The sequence below is a fragment of the Macadamia integrifolia genome, chromosome 4 (genome assembly GCF_013358625.1).
Source record: "Macadamia integrifolia cultivar HAES 741 chromosome 4, SCU_Mint_v3, whole genome shotgun sequence".
Classification (NCBI taxonomy): domain Eukaryota; kingdom Viridiplantae; phylum Streptophyta; class Magnoliopsida; order Proteales; family Proteaceae; genus Macadamia; species Macadamia integrifolia.
Genome location: NC_056560.1, coordinates 35,595,025 through 35,606,543, shown reverse-complemented (window position 1 = coordinate 35,606,543; position 11,519 = coordinate 35,595,025). Strand labels below are relative to the sequence as shown.

General features: G+C 39.0%; 1 long non-coding RNA gene across 1 annotated transcript; it reads right to left on the bottom strand.

The window, feature by feature from the left end:
* Positions 1-1,769: 1,769 nt before the first annotated feature.
* LOC122075348 lies at positions 1,770-9,119 on the bottom strand. The gene is made up of 2 exons (XR_006139221.1): positions 8,869-9,119; positions 1,770-2,083 (listed from the first exon to the last, which is right to left on the bottom strand). It is a non-coding gene; the product is annotated as an uncharacterized LOC122075348 (long non-coding RNA).
* Between the last annotated feature and the right edge of the window lie 2,400 nt (positions 9,120-11,519).

Sequence of the window (11,519 nt, the reverse complement as noted above, 5' to 3'; positions counted from 1 at the left end):
GGAACGGGGGCCATAGAGAGCCCCAATTAGGCATGTCTCTTAGTGCCGGTAAGAGTCATAGTATAGTAGGGGTCATATTTGGAGAGTGAATTGGGGATAAATCCCAGTTATAGGAGTTCTTCATAGCCCGCGTGCTCCGGGAGATCTCCTCCCTTCTAGGGAGGGTTAGGAGTTCTTATAGCTATTGTTTCCTGATTAGGATGGATCTTTCCTTGCTTGGAGATTATGTGTTGGGTTTGGAATGTACATCCTTGCAATTGGCGTGTTATGTTCATGGGATCCCACAAACATCGGGTGTTGAGCGACCCTGGATCGACAGCTCGGTTACCGACCTACCTCTACCGAGTGCTCGATGGTTGGCCACTTCTTAGGCCTATGAGTGTGGTTATAGTCTATCCATTCGGATGTAGCTCAACCAACGTCTCATTCGAACCACCAAATGTAGTGCAGATATGGCTCGGCCATTCGTGTGTGCCGACCCTCATATGTGGACCCAATTTAGCTGGTAACTAGTATGATTATAAGCATGGGTTGGTCGTGTCACATCTGAACTCGATAGCAGGCCCTGATGGAGAATGTATCTCGGCCACACCCAGACCAATCGACCTTCCTCATGCCAAGGCTTGATGGGCTCGATCTGGCTTCGTTCCACTAGGTCTATGTGGCATTGCAACCATTGGTGAGTATTTTTACCATAAAAAAAATGCCCTCTACTCCAACCGAGCTATTTGTGGTCGATTCGATTAATTCACTCATATGTTTACATCTAGTTGAAGTAGATCAGTCGCCATGGTGGTTCAATCTAGCTTCCATGATCTGAACAGTCCATACCTAGGTCTTTGTGGTCAGCAGATTTGTTTTCTCAGGAACAAGATAATTTTTTCCTTGTAATGCGTTCTAACGAAATCCTCTATGGGAAGAGACCAACCGCCTTGCAAACATGTCCTTTAGGTTTGTGAATCTTTCAGTCCTTCGTTTGTACGCCTCGTTTTTCATCATAACTTTCTCTCATATTTCGTCGAGGAGCTCTAACTTGACTTGCAACCCTTGTTCATTGATGTCTTCATTAAAGTTCTGAGATTTGTGTTATCCTACCAAAATTTCAACAACGTTTGGTCCCATATGCCAGCTTGAACGGTGTTTCTCCAGCCAAGGTTCGAACCATGGTTCGATAGGCCCAAAGCATGTTTAGTAGCTTGGTTGCCCAACATTTTCTTTCCAGTTCTAGTCGCTTCTTCAACCCATCAAATATGGTTTGCTTTGACACTTTTCAATTGTAGCAAGAAATCGTCCTAGGCTTCCAGACCAACAGCCTCGCAAACATGCCCTTTGGGTTTTTGAAGTTTTCATTTCTTCGTTGTTAATGCTTCACAAGTTTAATGGGACGCATGTTCAAGTAATGGCATCATTTTCTTGATTGAAAGATGTGCTATTGATGGTTTGATGACTAGGCAAGTGCCATGTCAGTGATCATGTCGTCAGTTGGGCGTTTGAGGAGTTAGGGTGTAGGGTAGGTTGAGCTGGTTCTGTCACACTGTACCTTGCCCTTTATATGGCATAGGTGCACCGACACTGGATACCTCATTGCACCCAGTCAGCTCGTTTAATCAGGATCCTACTCCAGGAGAGTCCATAACACTACAACCATATATGCTAAAATCATAATCAGAGTTCACAAACGGATCATATAAAATCAAATATAGATAATATCCACCCAGTACTTCTATGTGATACTTGATACCATATATATAATGAATCACAACAACATATACAGTAATCCATATATATATATACATTAATCCCATTCTAAAACAAATATTTACACAAAATCTCTTCCAACAGTTGTTTTTCCTTCCAACCTGTATCAACAAAAATTGATTTTTTTCACTACTATCCACATATATACACAAAAGGATAATCAAATACATCAGTCCTCAATATTGTTGTCCACCGTATGCACAATCATCACATTCGCAGTCATGCCCATGGTTGAAATCATCAAAATCTAGAATACAAGCCAACTGATCCATAACCACGTCATCATGCTCTGAATTATCAACATGCAGCTGACTACTCTCCTCATCTATGGAACAAAGAAATGGGGGAGGGGTGAGCACATGGTGATGCTCAGTGAGGGGTGGGATAGAAACAAACACACGCATCCATATGCAATGCATGCTCCACACAATAGAATGATGATCATGAATCCATTTATTTAACTATTCAGATTTTCTAGTCCATTACTTAGTCTCATCTCCTATGAGTATAAGTGCTACCGACGCAGGTGGCATTCCCTATCCTGTACGTTGGGCCTCAGGAATACAAGGTACGCCACAGGCAGGAGCCAGCCAGTCCCGGTCAGAGCCTCAGTTCCCCAGCTAACCCCTAAAAGGTAACCCCATATCAATAACCACAGGCATACAGTACGTCGTATCCTGTCTCACACACACATCACATCTATCACATCTGCCACTGGTATAATACGTTGTACCACTCACAATGCACTGCTGATCAAGCAGTCACTTTTATTGGGATTAGTCCGTACCTAACCCCCTACGAACAAGGGGTGTAGCACTTGGGGTTATGATACCTAGCCTAAAATTCTACATGGTGCACAACAAATCATCTGAACCATATATGCACACATGGGCACCTGCACGTGACCCATCTCACTTACCTTTCCTTCTACATTTTCACCACCATTATATCCATCATACCACAAATATACAAGTAGGTGCAAATGATGAAAATGAATGCAAATGCACAAATACAACAAGTAATGCAATGCAAATGCACAAATACAATAAGTAATGCATGCTCAACATAATAAACACACCAAAAGAATGGGGGTTGAGAAGGGCACCCATTCATCGTGAATATCATGGCCCACAATTTCTCCTGGTGCCGAGGAATCTCTCTCACGGCTATCTGGGATTCCTAAAATCGACAATTATACACATATATTAAAATCAGGTAATTTTTATCTACCCCTAACAGTGCTACCTAGTATCTCCCTAATAAGATTATCTATAATTCCTCTTCAAGTCCAATTTAACAAATTTCATTTTAAATCCTTAGGGTCTTACATAGGATTCAGTAGAAATTTTAGATTTCCCCCAATTTGACCCAATATCAGTATTTTAACTTCAAAATTGATGATAAATTCTCAATTTCATAAGCATGCATGGAATTCATACTCAATATCTCTTGCATTTGTCTCTATACCCTCAAATTAGTGAAATTGAGATGTGATTTCTTTCCAATTTCAAATTAATTCTCTGTTCCAGAGCTTCAAGTAAGGAACCCAGTCTCCTAGTTCCAAATCGGCCTTCAATAATGAAGATCCCATCTCAGATTTCATTTTAAATATAAATAATTCCATCTACAATAGTAAAATAAAACCAATTTTCATGATAAACCCTCAATTTGAGGTTGCATGTTTGAAATCCATCATTAATCTTACCATGCATGTGATCCACCATCAATTCCCACCTTGCAGGTGAATCTTGGACCTCAAAACAGTGAAATAAAAATGAATTTTCACCTTGCATGTGGAGAACTAGGCTTCAATTAACTTGCATGTAAATTTCAGACCTTAGAATAGTAAAATTGAATGGATTTTCTCCTCAGCCACATGAAATTTTTCCTAATTAAGGAGAGTCAGTGAGAATCCTCACTCTCTGTAGGAATCGTTCATGGTGTACACATCAATTGACTAAATTATTACATTCCTTTCCAATTTAATCCACCAATTTCAGATAAATTAAACTCTATGTAGTTGAGTTGTTACTGTAATTTCTAGATTTGCTCTCTTTCCACAAATTCTAGTCCAAATCAGTTTAAACCCCCTTTTATTTCTAAAATCCCTCTTATTAGAAGTTAATCTAGGTAAGATTTCTTACCTTTTTGATGAATCCTCTAGCAATCTCCCAAGCAAATCGATCTCTATCGCAATTTCTCTTTCTTCCCTTCTTCTTCTTCTTCTTCGTTCTCCTTTCTTCCTCTTACTAAAGGGTGAATAGAATGTGAGAAATAAAGGTTAGAGAGGAGGTGATGGCCTTTATATAGCCCCTCCTTTTATAATATTAAAATATACATTTTATATCTATTTTTTTCACCCTTTTTACCGAACCGACAGTTGCCACTTGCTCTCTGTCGGCTAAGTCTTGTTCATCAGGAATTGATCCGGCTAGCCGGTTGAATTTCTGGATAAATCCGACAGTTGCTGGTTGCATCCGAAAGTTGCTAGTTGCACTCTGCCATCAAAAGACCTGTCAAATTCTGCAAACTAGAGCTGAACTGGTAGTTACTAGTTCAAACCGGTAGTTGTCGGTTGACCTCAGTTTCTTGGCCTGTTCAGACAGTCTATACGAAAATGAACATATCCTTCTCGTCCAAACTCAGATTAAGATGATTCAAGTTGCGTTGGACTCAAAACTTAATGCTATATCATTTTGTAGAAGAAATCATCTTTAGATATTGTCATATAAAGGACTAAAATGCCCATGAACATGCATCTTGTTGAAATCACAAAAATTGTAATGACATGTTGTAAACAACATGTATTCGAACTTGTTCGGGTCTTATTATTTAGTCATTTTGGCATTACCTAGGGTCATCTATTATCCAACCTTATCAAGGTTATTAATTTACCTCTTGGCCCACTTTTCTTGCTGATCCCTCCAACACCGTTGGCAGTGGGCATATGTATATGTTGGGTCATTCTTCTCTTTCTAGCATTCCACTGCTGCCAACCAAGCTAGTGTTGGCCTCTCTAATTTGTTACTCTTGCCTGCTCACAGTCAATGTAAAGAAGTGAGAATTGGGGTATTATAGGTTCCCCACATAAATGCAGTAGGTCACATATGCTTTCAAAATAGAAATCTCATCATAATGACCACTAAAGGGTAGGACTTTCAGTTGTACTCTCCTACTAATGATCTTAGGTGTGGCCCAGTAATTCTTGTAGCGTGACCATCCGATATCCTCCTTGGACAGTGTGAGGTTCATCTCCTTCTAGACATACAGGTTTCAGAAGGCGGTTGACTCAGTCCTAGGAATAGAATACGCCATCTCCCTTGTGTTGACTAACCCTTGAATAATGGCCAACTCTATCATGTTGAAGGCAATATCCACTCCCTTCACCCTAGAAGTGATGCAGAAGTCCCCCATACCATTGTGCTACCTCAGGAGCTATGGGTAGCATAAGTTCTCTGGCTTCAAAATGTGATACTAACACATTGCCTCGAACTTTTGATGCATCTAAAATTAGGCATAGTCCTTTATTCTAACATATCTTCCTATGTCAATGTTTTTTGGGAAAATTACATGATTACCCACTTTTGGGTTTCCCTTTACAAAATTACCCACAAAAAGTTTTGGTCAACAAAAATATCCAAAATTAGGTTTGGGTTTACAAAACTACCCAAAACAGTGATTCTCCTTCGTCTGCCTATTTGTTTTGTCATTTTTACCCCTGGCCGAGGTTGTAGCACGGCCTATGGAGGCCGAGGTGGCAGCCCGACCTGATGGAAGCCGAGGTGATAGCGCACCCAGACGGAGGCCGAGGTGAGGCACGGCCTGATGGAGTCCTAGGTTCAGCACGGTTTTACGAAGGCAGAGGTGGAGCGCGGCCTGATGGAGGCCGAGGTGGTAGCCCGCTCTCCACCTCTGCCTCTTAAAGCCGAGCTGAACCTAGGCTCATAGGCCGTGCTCAACCTCGGTCAAAATCGGGCCGTTCTTCCACCTCGGCCTCCATCAGGCCGCGCTCCACCTCTGCCTTCGTAAAACCGTGCTGAACCTAGGACTCCATTAGGCCGTGCTTCACCTCGGCCTCCAGCAGGCCGCGCTATCACCTCGGCTTCCATCAGGTCGGGCCGCCACCTCGGCCTCCATCAGGCCGTGCTACAACCTCGGCCAGGGGTAAAAATGACAAAACAAATAGGCAGATGAAGGAGAATCACTGTTTTGGGTAGTTTTGTAAACCCAAACCTAATTTTGGGTATATTTGTTGACCAAAACTTTTTGTGGGTAATTTTGTAAAGGGAAACCCAAAAGTGGGTAATCATGTAATTCTCCCATGTTTTTTTACTTGCATAAATCCCACCGTTCTTACTCTTCCACAGAGTGAAACCATTGGTGATTGTACATCTCCTCGGGCAGAACCATAAGGCGCATGTGCACCACTTGCTTTCCTTACGGTAAACAAAGTCTAGATGTGTAGGTGCCATGGACCTCCACAGATCGCTATATGGCGCGTAGCGCGTGTGGACACACGCTAAGGTTTGACCCTAATGAGATAGTATCCCTTTGTCATTAAATGCCAAGAGAGAGATACACGATAAGGGTAATAGGGAGTCGCCTCCTAGAAAGGGTCTAGGACCCATAAATGTCTCCCCCAATTAAGGGGGAGAGGCTAATGACTCGATGGATAAGGTTGGTATGGGCCAAGATTCTGGGCAAATATTAAGTGACAGACTGCGAAGGTGATAAGCACCCAGTTTGCTTGGCCCTAGGGCTTGTCTCTTTCTGTTTGACCAAAGTTTGTTTGTACCCTACTAACTAGTCCTAAATCTAGGTCACTGGAAACCCTAAACTAGGTATCTAAGTAATGACATGTGTGAAACCCTAAACCATATGTCTATGTTATGCTAGCTAGGTTATGATGCAAATAATGAAATGATTACGCTAATTAAAGTTTTAAACCCTAAATGATTTAATTAATGTGTTATGTGTCTTAGATTAAGCTAATTAAATCTGCCTACACCTAGGATTAGTTGAGCAACTTATGAAACCCTAAATTAAACTAACTCAATTAATTGAGCCTAACCTAGATGGATGATTAATGAATTTATGAAATCCTAAATTGAATTAATTAAAATGATTAATCATAATCCATAATAATTTGTGAAATGAATTATTGCAATCCTAATTAATCTATTAATCTAATGGGTAAAAAGGTTTATAAAGAAAGATAAAAACTTGAATTGAATGGTGAAAGCTATCCAAATCTAACTATTTCAGATGGAAGTTTTGGAAAACCTAATTAATCTAATAATTTAAACAATTAAAACCGAATTTTAAGAGTCAATTAAATGCATTATGAACCTTAATTAATCTAAGGAGTTAAGACTTTATTTAATTAAATATTAAAATAATTATTTAATTAAATACATCAATTTAAGTAAATGGAACCTATCTAGTATGTTAAATATACAATGGTTGTAAATGTCCCATGTGGTGACATGAGTGAAAAGTGGATAAAATATGAATACTAACTGACCTACATGCATGAGAAAAATGAATTGATTTAAACAAGAAAAAACCCGAATCATCAAGTATCAAAAACATATCAATAAACACGAAGCATGGCAAACATGACATTGACTAACCTATCTAAATCTAATGATTCTTAATATGGCAAGATATCCGAATCTAAATTAAATACACAATTAATTCTAAAGGGACCCACTATTTGAGATAAAAAGAAATGGACTAAAACGGGTTCATTTTATCAACCCAAAAACCCAAGAAACACACCTAATGCTATGGACCGGTTGAAGAGGGCCAGCCACATCCACACTAAACCTACGTCCTAAACTACGTTCCATATGTTATTAAGAAAGAAAAAAGAAAAAAAGAAATCATTTGATTTTAATGCCTAAAATTAGGGGAATTTGAAAGAGGGATGCTTGAGAGGAAATTTGGAACAAAGAATGTTTGAAAATGGGTGGTCTATGTCAAAGAAAGTGTCTTATTCAAACTCTAAAACTAAATTGGAAATCAAAACTAAATATTCTATCTACTCAAAATCCATAACAAGGGATGGCCTGTAGTTGTAGCCATTATAAAAAACATGAAAGCTACCTACAACTTTTCAAGCGAAGGAGCTATGTTGAAGAATAATCAATATTCAAGGTCTTTCAATAACATGAAACAAGTGTTTCCAGAATCCTAACCCAATTAGGAAGAGAGCTAGTTCCAGATTTGGTGAAGACAAGAAGAGAAGGTGGTGGTTGAATTGCAGGTTTTGAAAATGGAAAAGAGAGGGTTTTAGGTTCGGACTAAGAGAAAATGAAGGTGATAATAGTTTTTGTTTTTGCTGCTGGTTTATATCACCAATGGTTGCTGCAAATTTTGGAGGAAGGAAAGAAGTAGAAGAAGAAGGTGGAGAAGAAGAAGAAGAAGAAGGAGGTTCGGTGGCTGTTGTTTAAAGGTTACAATGGTGGCAAGGAAAGAAGAGAAGGAGAAGAGGAGGGAGAAGAAGAAAGGGTCGGCCAAGGAGGAAGAATGGAGGGGGCGGCTGATTTTCTGCAACAGGGAAAAAGAAGAAAGAAAGGAAGAAGAGATGAGAGAAGAGATTAGGGCTTGAGATCCTAATCTAAGGATTCATGTCTAGAGAAAAAAAAACCAAAAATAAATCAAATCAAATCAAATCAAACCCACTAATTAAGTGAGTATATTAAGTCACAAATAAAATTAATTAATTAAACCAAAATATTATAGTAATAGAAAACAAACCGAATTAAAATAAGAAAAACCAAATTAGCCAAACCAAAAGATTGGACCTAATGACCCAAATCAAACTATGTTGAACCAAATTAAAACAAAATGAACCCAATTGGACCGGAATAAGCCAATTCACATTTAATAAACCAAATTAAACCAAATTAAAACTTATTTAATCTAAAAGAACTAGTTAAACCTAAATAACCCTAATTGAATTGGAATAAACTAATTCATATCTAATTAAACACATTAAACCAAATTGAAACTAATTGAACCTAATTAACTTAAACGAACCAATAAATTAGAACTTAGTCTATTAGTTAAATTAGTTCTAAATTTTCATTGGGAGAAGAAAAATACCTTAAACCCGGCTTTAATCAAGAAACAAGTGGAGATAACCCTTATGCTCCAAGCTCCAAATCGAACCGAACAGGATTAGATCTCACGGTTCAGGGAAGGATTACACATTCAAAATTTTATACTTGGACGGATTCTTTATTTAGAGAGAGGGAATTAGCAAAAACCTTCATGGGGCCATATTCATTCTCCCAAATTTTCTCCTCTCTTTTTTGAAAAAGGTGCAGGGTTATATTTATAGCCAAAGGAATGGGAAGAGGTTCTTTGGTTTCCAATGTGGGACTAAAAGGGGAGGTTTGTCAAAAAAATGGTTGTTTGAAATAGGATCTAAACCTTAATTTTTGGTTACCTTCCGAAAGTCATATCTTTAAAACCGTTAGTCAAAATTTGATGTGTAATATATCATTGGAAAGCTAATATTGAGCACTATCCAATGATGTGAGACACAAATGCGGTCTCATTTGAAAACCTTGATGAAAATACGCATAAAGTAGGAATCCGAATCATGTAGAAAAAGGGGGAATTGCGGGCCGATTTGCATTGTTCTCGGACCGAAGTATAGTGTCCAACTTGAGGGAACAAATAACACTAATCCACAACGTCGATATCCAATTTTGAAGATATTTTCCATTAAAAGTGCATAGGGGTAAAATGGTCATTTTTTATCCAAAGTTCAAAATTTCTCCAAGTATATAACATCCAGTGTGTAATTCTTCATATTGTCATCATTGTCGGGGGGCGACAAAATTCGGTGTCTGCAAGATGATGACATTTGGTGAGGAGATTGAAGAACCTAGGGTTAGGGTTTGATTGATTTGTGAAAATCATAAAATTTAGGTCAAAGTGGAGAGAAATTTGCCGCATACATATATATGGTGATTAAATAGTGATTGGAAGCTCAAGAATTGGGGCAAATGGTAGGGCACCCTTCCTTGGTCATTTCCCCTTCTTCTCCAGAGCAAAAGGTGAGTTTGAGTGTGAGAAAGTGACCCTTGGGCTCCTGTTTATTATGCTTTTCTGTCCCACTTGTCGATCCGGTGGGGGGGAAACCCATCTACTGGTGGATTTTCTAACAAAATTTGCTCTCTATTTATGTCACTAGTTGGAACAGTAATCAACTGGTAATTATTTACCGGTGGATGTATCTTCACTGTATTTTTTTATTTTGTCGCATGCTTTATACACTTTCTTAGACCCCTCCTCTATGCATGTTGCAACTGTATAACCTATGTTATTATATTGCTTGTGGTGGCTAATTTCAATCCCTAAATAGGAATTACATTGCATTGGAGACCATTCCAACTCGAATCAACCTCCCCCACTTTCCCAGTATGAAGCAAAGGCAGGCCACCTAATGCACCTATTGCCATGTCAGTCTTACTACACTAGATGTGCCACCATAATAGGTAACATGATGTAGTGTATGGAACAACAACAAGAACATTTCATGGCCGGGATAGATACTCACATCCAAGAATGCACTCCCTACACCTTCTATTCCACATATGCCAGCTCAGGCACCACTTGTTCCACCTACACCTCCTACTCCTCTTGAACCACAAGAGCTGGAGATAATGCTTATGTGGATAGATTTGACTCAAATGATAAAGAAGTTCCATATGCTTAGGCACCCATATTTCTCAGGTGTTGGCTAGGATTCACTATAACCGAAAAAGTGGATCTAGGGCATGGAAAAAGCCTTCACGGTAATGGGTTGCATGTTTTTTTTTCTAGTTGTCCTTATTGGCAACCTCGGCTATATGGTAGTGATGATGTGGCCAACTGTGATGACATGGCACATTTGGTTTCTCAGATGAGATTGCAGTATTTTATGACGGTGTTGAGTGGTTTGGTTCATCCATGGTAGGTGGAGTAGATTTTTCGACCCAAAATTGGTATTTTTTGATTAATTTCATTCAGGGACATTTTTGGGATTGAAGATATTTTTTTGAAAGTCACTCCTGTATGATTCCTTGCGAGCATAAAAAATTCTTTCCAATGCACCTAGATTTGTCCCGTTTTGACATCAAATGAATAGGTTACAACTTTTGCAATTTTCAAGGGGATTTTAGTCTTTGTACTTGGCCTATTTTGATGATGTGTTCTGGAATTTGTAGAGCTTCAAGTCATGGTCCATACCCTTTTCATTTGGATCAATCCGAATCCGTATGAGAAAATTATGAATATTACTGGTACGGAAGATAAAAAAATTCTCTTGGAATTGCTCTTAGAGAGTTTGTGAAATCAAAGTTTGCTTTGGACGGGGCCATTTGTAATAAACCAAAAGTGGGCAGCCCCAAAATATTCTCCAAAAGGTGCAAGGGCTTTGTCATAATTTTAGAAGTTTGAAAATTCGAATTCAAATGAATGGACACAATCTGGATCCTGCCATTTTGCCTTGCCGATCCAATGGCTCTAAGCCATGCCACTGTTCCACACACCACTAGTGTAGGCCACCCCGCCCTGAAGATTCCAAATGGACATATCTCACTTGTTGAACTTCAAACGACCATAACTTTTGATCCACAATTCCAAATTGGTCCAGTCAAGTTGCTACCTTCTTTTTTTTTTTTTTTTTTTCCATGCTTTATCTATTAGAAGCCCTATATCAAAGGTCTGAGAAGAGAAAATCCATGTTTTAGAGATAGAAGGTT